The 7,552-nt window shown below is 37.0% G+C and overlaps 1 pseudogene; it reads left to right on the forward strand.

Annotated features, from left to right (window-relative positions):
- The first annotated feature begins 5,670 nt into the window (after nt 1-5,670).
- LOC100913387 lies at nt 5,671-6,885 on the forward strand (annotated as a pseudogene).
- Nucleotides 6,886-7,552: the final 667 nt, after the last annotated feature.

A 7,552-nucleotide genomic window follows, 5' to 3' on the forward strand; every position in this document is an offset into this window, starting at 1 on the left:
AGTCTACAAGATTTTGCATTTCATCAAGCATTGGTTCACATGACTTTCTTTTGTGGGTTTTGTTAAGAAAGCTTTATATTTTCTTTGAGGATTTTCTAACTAACCCTCCTTTTGTTTTAAGATCCTCTCTGTTAATGTATTTGCTTGTAGTTTAGGTATTTTGGAAGAGTTTTTCTCTGAAAATATTTCTTTTTAAAAATCTCTTTATGTATTTCCATGCCACGTATTTTCTTGACCTTCTTCTTGTGTCATACAACTTAAGTCTTCTCAGTGAGGATTATAGAATTCATTGGCCTCTGTCCTTGCCCTAAATATCCTTTGGCAAAGAGATCTGGTCTCAGGTAGTTGCAATCCCCTTTTCTTAGGGTTTAACGTAACCATGTAGTCACCGGTACCAATTATATGCTTAATTCCATACTTTTGCTTTTTTGTCTTAGCAGAATCAATATTTGCTGTTTTTGTGAGGGAGAAAGTGAGTGAGTAGGGAAGGTATTGTAGTCAGTCTTTGAAATCTTAGATTTCCTAACCTACAATCCTTTTCAGAAGGCAGCATGATTTTGATACTTCTTTTTTTCCTCCTTAGCCACAAAAACATTCTAGGACTCTGGTCTCCCTTGTGTCTGCCATAAGAATCTAGAGGCATGTAGGTAAACAAGTTTACCTACTAAGTTTACACTTTAAGAGTAAGAATTTTCTGTTGTTCACTCATAAAGCTTTTACCTTGTCATTATCTTTTTGTCTTTTGGATTCAGCTATAATTGCTTTACATTTGTTGCATAATTTCTTTTTTTTTGGAAGGTTAGAGAGTTAAATGGGTCCAGAAGAGCAATCCACAGTCTTGCTGATCATATGAGCTTACTTGTTGGATTAAATTGAATTATGGTTCTATAGTTACTTTAGGTATTGCACAATTTCATGTGCAACAATTTAAAATATTTCCTGTTCTTTAGAATGATCCATATACTTTAGTATTTCACATGGATTCAAAATTTTAAAAAAATGGAACCATTCATGCTCTTAGGGAACTTGTTATTCAGTCATTTCAGTCATATTTGACTCTTTGTGACCCCATTTGGTTTCTTGACAGAGACACTGGAGTGGTTTACCATTTCCTTCTCCAGCTCACTTTACAGAAGAGAAAACTGAAGCACCCAGGGTTTACTAGCTTGTTGAGAGTCACACAGCTAGTAAGTGTCTGAGACCAGATATGAAATCAGATCTTTTTTTACTCCAATCCGAGTACTCTATCCACCTACCTGCCCCATAGGGAACTTAAGACTTGTCATAATTTATTGCTACAAAAGATCCAGAGGAAGAAGACACTAACCAGGTTGTGACTAACACAACAGGCCTATTCCATTTTACATCTAGGAGGATGTAAAGGAAACTTACCTCCCTTACAAATGTACAAATCCAGGATAAGCATATCCCAGGCATCTCTGAATAGATGAATCACGAGTATTTAGACAAGCAAAGATGTACACAGGGACTGGTACAATTCCTTTGGTGCCCAGTGATTATATCTATGGATTCATCAGTCATTCTGGTTGCTTCTGTTTCTGTGTTCCTCTTCCTTACTCTGGGAATTAGGGCTTAGTCTGATCAGATTGCCTCATGTTGATTGCCTAATTGCTACACAAGGTTTTTTCCTTCTTCTCTATTCCTCACCTGGCTAATTTCTGGGCCCATTTTTATTGGAAAGATCAAATTTCTGGGATGATGGGTTTTTGTACAACTCTTAGTAAACTAGAGCACAATAAATATTTTATAGTAAAACCCCAAAATAGCAAGCTGGCTCCCCCCCCAATATTAAGCTGATTGAAAAAAGTCTCCACATTTAGAAATGGTGGGGGGAAAAAATCTTAGCAATTGAAGATATATGCAGCTATGGTAGTCCTACTCTTCTGGCAGTGTCAGGAAAAAAAAGGGTCTACACATGTTGCCCAGAATTTTACAGCTCCTTTGAACACATCAAAAATGGCTTGTCAATGTCAGCACTTAGTTCAAATAGCAATACCTTGAGTCTATAACAAGGGCTGTATATCATTATATATGTTGTGACTATGTCTAAAGAAGGAAGAGACAATTAGCAAATTTGCAAATACAGATTAAGAAAACTCCTTTGCTTTGTTTGTAAATATGAGAAAATTGTTGACTGTGGCAAAATTCCTGCTTTGAAAGATAAGATGTATAAAATTCAAACATATCTGAGGGAATTTAAAAGCTTTCTAACTAATGGCTTTAATGAAGGCAAACCCCATAAAACCAAAAAAAAAAAAAAAAAAAAAAGAGTAGTAAGATTAAATGTAAGCAAACTTTTGTCTAAGTTGTCTGCTTGTTCTTTAGCCTAACAAAGGCACTTTAAAAGCCACGGGTAACTAACAACGGGACAACTGAAACAGGATTACCCTTTGAACCCCCATGTGATGGAAATTTATTTAGAATGTGCTGGACTCTCTCTCTCTCTCTCTCTCTCTCTCTCTCTCTCTCTCTTTCGTCTGTGTCTCTGTCTTTCTCACATCTTCCATATTTCATATGTCTCTACTTATTATTCATTTTTGAGTATGCACATCCTCCCATCAGACTCCTCTGGACAGAAAGCTTTCCTTCCAACATATTCTGGATAGATCCAAAGAAAAGCTGGCACTTGCAAAACCCCGGTTTTATGAATGTCTCAGTTACAGAGTTCTGGTCCTAATTATGGAGTTGGAGAAGTGATCTATGTTTGCTCAGATTAACTTTACACCAGCTACTATAATTGGTTAAATCTAAGCTCTTTGCCAAGGCAAGTTGGGTAGCCAATGAGAAGTGGGATCATGTGGTGCGGCAAAAAGTCATATTCTCCTTTAGAAAAGGCACTTCCAGAAACTTCTTTTAATGGCATGTTTTGTATATATTGGCTGAAGTTTTAAACCGGGGAAAAGTGCAATAAAAATGGGTAATTTATATTTTTAAGAGTTTGTACGTTGTCATTTCTTGCCCTCAATAAAGAATGCTTGTATCTATCCTAACCACAATCTCACCCAATTATACATGCTCTTTTTAAATGGTTATTGGGTAGTTAAGTAGTTGTAGCACTTATTGGTAGTTGAATAACAGAAGCAACGTTTTTTAAAAATTCAAAATTGTATATAATGGGAGAAGGAGAGTGAAGAGTAAGGAATAAGTTTGAAGTTGCATACCTGAGTGACTTGAAGGATGGTGATGCCCTTGACAGAAATAGAAGTGTAAGGAAGAAGAATAGGTTTCAGGGGAAAGATAATGAAGTTTCTTTTGGACATAGTGAGTTTGAGATATTTCTGAAATATCCATTTGGAAATCTAGCAGGCAGTTAGTGATATGAGTCTAGGGTTCAAAAGAGGGTCTAGGTCTTATATATATATATATAGTAATAATTAGCAGGGAGATGATAAGATGATACCTGAACTCATGGGTCCTTATGATATGTGAAAAGAAAGAGAAAAGAATAGGGCCCAGGATTAAAACCTAGGGAAGGATACCTACAGTTAGGAGGTAAGACATGGAAAATAATCCAGTAAATGAGACCGAAAAGTTGTGGCTAGAAATGTCAAAGGAAAACTAAGAAAGGACAATGTCATTATAACCTAGATGGGAGAAATTTTTCAGTTGGAGGAGATAATCAATAGTGTCCAATACCATTAAGCAGGTCAAGAAAGATGAATGCTGAAAAAAGGCTGCCAGATTCATCAATGAAGGCATCACTGTTGACCTTGAAGAGGTCAGTTTTGATTGGGTGATAAGTCATATACTTAGACCAGGAACAGACTTATTGGCGCCCATGCCTGGCCAAAAAGTGGTCAGTGGATCCTTGTTTGAAATGATGGATGACATATTTGTTTCTCTGTATCCTGTTAGTAGCAGCTGGTGCCTGCATTATACTCCCCATATCCTGTCGTTGACAATAGAAAGATTTGTTGATTTATGCACATTATTTACCCAGTTGTTCAGAATAAAAGAATTTAAGGAGCTCACCTCTTTTCATTGTTGTAGACATCTTATCACATGGAAGTTATTGACCAAATATGGAGTAAACAGAAGGAATAATAAGTTTGGGGTAAAGGGCCCTTTATTGGTAGTAGATATCACTACTGTAATATGTGATCTGAACTGACTGTTGTACTGTACTGTACTGTCATTCTTCCTTATACTGACATTAGCTATGAATTGAACCATGCTTCATTTGCAGTTCCAAGAAGCACAGTCTTTCCAGCAGAAAAACCTACCAAGTACTCCAAAACTGAGATCCTGAGGCCTGGGGGAATTTGTCACTGACAGGATTCAAATACTTATAAATCCTTTCTCTACAAAATAACATACTTTTGTGGTGAGAGTTGTGAGACACCTCCCCTCTAAACCCAGAAGGAACTTGGTCAATTGGACTAACACTACTCTCAGAGAACAGATCCAGCCCTGTTGCTGGGATTGTAATGCTTTTTCAGTATGGTAGAATCTATTGTAATTTATATTTTCCTGGAATAACCTTTGAGAACCCAGCTTCACTTCTATGCCAATAATATTTATAAAGTATCCGGCACATAGTAGGCACTTATATATGCTTTTCCTCTTTCTATCACTTCATGCTTGCTTAAGGCAGCCAAAGATCACCTTAGTATTGGTTGCCCTTCCATAGAATTGACATATTAAACTTATAACTCACAAAGACTTTCAGATCTTTTTCATAAAACTATTTTTAGCCATATCTCTCCCCTAATCTATATTTGTAAAGTTGAGTTTTTGAATCCATATAGAGGATTTTAAATTACTCTTAACCTTTATCTTAGAAATAATCCATTGTTTTAGTCTATAAAATTGTTTTGGATACTGTCTCTGTTTTTCAGGGACAATTATCTATCCCTCATAGCTTCATATTATGAAGCTAAAAGCATGGCAATTATATAGTCATACATATTATTGACAAATTATTATCCTGCTGGTACATTATTTGTCTTTACTTTTATTCTGTATCAGATTCTTATTTTTCATGGTCCTTCAGAGGTCACTAATAGCAAATCAGCAATCACATCTACCAGTTCTTTTTTTTTTTTTAAACCTGGATATAGTTTGGTTTGATCTGATAGTCCAAATTCATTGAAAGCAGCTCGGCGATCTATCTTGGGGTTCAACCAGGAGTGTTGTGAGACTCAAATGAAATAATATAAAGCACTTGCACACTTATATAATATATAATATAAAGCACTTAAAACATTATATAAATGCCAGTTATTATGATGATGATGCTAATTAAGATTAACCTGCAGTCCCCAGACTTCTATTTTTGTGATTACTTAATTACATGAGCCTTCTCCATTCCTTCTGAGCTCAAGAAATATTTACAGAGCAACACAGAGGTGTTGGCAAATGTTTAACATATATAACTTTTGGAGGGAGGGGAGGATGTATGCAAACATAGTTTTACATTTAATCTGCATTAGTTTAGATGATCAATAAAGCAAAATCAAGCCCTGATTTATAGAATGACTATTCTTTAAGTGTAAATGTGCACATTGAAAATTGAACGAATAATTTTGGGAAACTGATTAAAGCTGGCTTCAGCATTACCCTGGTTTTTAACTCTCTGTTAGTCATTTTTATTCTGTTCATTTCATTTAGAGTCTCAGTTGCCTTGCTGGAAGTGGTGGCTGGCTGGCTTGCTGCAGGGATGCTTTGATATGAGGCCCGCCCTGCATTTGTACTGCAAAATCCAGGAGCAAAAGCAGCATCTTTTGGAGGTGAAGTTGAATTTCAAGCAAGCCCTCCAGGAGAATCAGCCACACCCCACCGAGCTCTGAAGGGAAGTCCTGACTCTCAAGTAAGCCTTGGAATTTAATGATTCAGAGAGCGAAAGTGTCTTGAGCCACCAAGATTACCAGTACTATTGGGCAGGCATAGAAGACCCGAGGATCATGATCACCACTTCTCAGCACCCCAGCTCTAGGCTCAAGATGTTTGCCAAGGAACTGAAGCTATTTCCTAGTGCTCAAAAGATGAACCAGGGTTGGCATGAAATGGGTGCCCTGGTCCATCTTTGTAAGACCAAAAGAGTGACTGACCTGCTGCTGGTGCATGAGCATTGGGAGACCTCAGTTGGTCTCATTGTGAGCCATCTGCCCTTTGGGGTCTACTGCATATTTTACACTGTATAAGATGGTGATGTGACACGATGTCCCTGACCTTGGCACTGCTCCATGAGCCTTTCCCCACCTTATCTTTTATGGATTCTCCTCCCACCTTGGACAGCAAGTCTCAAATATTCTCCAATACCTCTTCCCAGGACCCACAGATGACAGTCTCCGTGTCATTACTTTTACCAACCAGGGTGACTTCGTTTCATTTCAGCATCATGTCTGCCAGAAATCAGATCATAGCATGATGGAGCTGACAGAGGTGGGGCCAAAATTTGAAGTGAAATTGTACATGATCTGCCTGGGCACTCTAAAGCAAGAAGCCACCACAGATGTGGAGTGGCATTGGCACCCATATACTCACATGGCCCCTGAAGAGAACCTTATTGAGCATCTAGCAGGCCCCTGGGAAAGCATCTGTGAAGCTAGCACCAAACTATGCACTTGGGAAAATGATTATAATTTTCATAATTATCAATATGACACTTGTATTGAAATATACTAATGATCTAGGTTTTTTTTTTTTTTTTAAGTTTTACCATTTTCCCAGAAGAGTTTGACTTAGGAATTGGACTCTTACAATGTAGCTTGAAACAGTCAATCTTGACAACACCCTCTTGTGTATGTTAAGTGAGGTGAATCAAAGATTGAAGAACTTGTTCCAGTTACAGAACTCTGGTCCCCATAACAACCCTCTGGGATTTAGGACTCTTCCTACAGGATTGGAGAACACCCCTATTATCCTGCACCTTCAGGCTTGTCATGGGCAACCACTCATTCCCTATTATAACTGTATTGATTGTATTATATATGATTGCATTGTAATTTACCTTTCTATTTATGATTTGTGTGTAATATCTCTTCTTTTTGCTGTAAAAGGGGGAAGTCCCTTGCCCAGGAGATCTTCCAGATTACAAACTATTCTTCACTTGAAAGTGATGAATTAAACCATTACTTGATCTCTTAAAAATTATTCTTTTTAGATGTGAAAACAAGTGGGGGGAAAAGTTCAATAAGTCAATCTTTTTTTCTTTTACTCATAATCTTCGAATGTACTCTAAGTTATAGTTCTATACTTTTTCTTTTCTTGTTCTCCAACACAACAACAAAAAAAAAACAACCATCCTTTTTTGTAATTTTTTTTAGCATTCTTTATTATACTCATTTCAACTTGAGCTTTAGAGAGCCATGTAAAACTTTTGTATTTATCCTCTATTGCATCTTGACTGTCTTATTTGGTACATCTTATAAAGTTCTGAAGGAGTTGATAAATTTCCCATACTTTCACATTGATCTCTTTAGACAACTCTCCCTTTTCATCTTTACTGTGTTTTCAGAATTCCTATATTCCCTGGGCTGACTTCTGAAGAATTTTAATTCATGGGATGCTATTTTTTATTAGAACCCTT

Source organism: Sarcophilus harrisii, chromosome 1 (genome assembly GCF_902635505.1).
Source record: "Sarcophilus harrisii chromosome 1, mSarHar1.11, whole genome shotgun sequence".
In the NCBI taxonomy this organism is placed as follows: Eukaryota; Metazoa; Chordata; class Mammalia; order Dasyuromorphia; family Dasyuridae; genus Sarcophilus; species Sarcophilus harrisii.